This window comes from Herpailurus yagouaroundi, unplaced genomic scaffold, assembly GCF_014898765.1.
Source record: "Herpailurus yagouaroundi ecotype Mexico unplaced genomic scaffold, PumYag 160, whole genome shotgun sequence".
Lineage (NCBI taxonomy): Eukaryota > Metazoa > Chordata > Mammalia > Carnivora > Felidae > Herpailurus > Herpailurus yagouaroundi.
In genome coordinates, this window is record NW_024412401.1 from 52,052,527 (window position 1) to 52,052,947 (window position 421).

Here is a 421-nt window from a genome sequence, read left to right on the forward strand (position 1 = left end):
CGGCGGTCGCGTCGCCCCTCCCTCTTCCACCCCCACAGCGGGGCGCGCCTTCGGCGGGAAGCGCAGGTGTCCGCGGCTTCCCCGCGCGTCCCCATCCCTCGTCGCCTTGGCGGCGGCCCCAGCTCCCTTCTGCCGTCCGCCCCGCGTCCTCCGCTAACCTCGGGTCTGGACTGGTGAACGGCGGGGCCGGGAAAATTTGAGTCACGGTGGGGGGGAGCGGAGGAGGCGGGCCGTGACCCTGAACGGGGTGGGCTCTAGGACCCGCCTCGGGCTCCCAGCAGGGGGACCCGGCGTGAGCCCGCGTGCCGCACGCACCGGCCCCGACGGAGGGAGACGCCGCGCCGCAGCCTCAGCCGCGCGCCGCGGCCGCTGGGTGCCCCCGGGACGGTCGCGCTCGCGCAGCGACACTCGCGCCTCCACC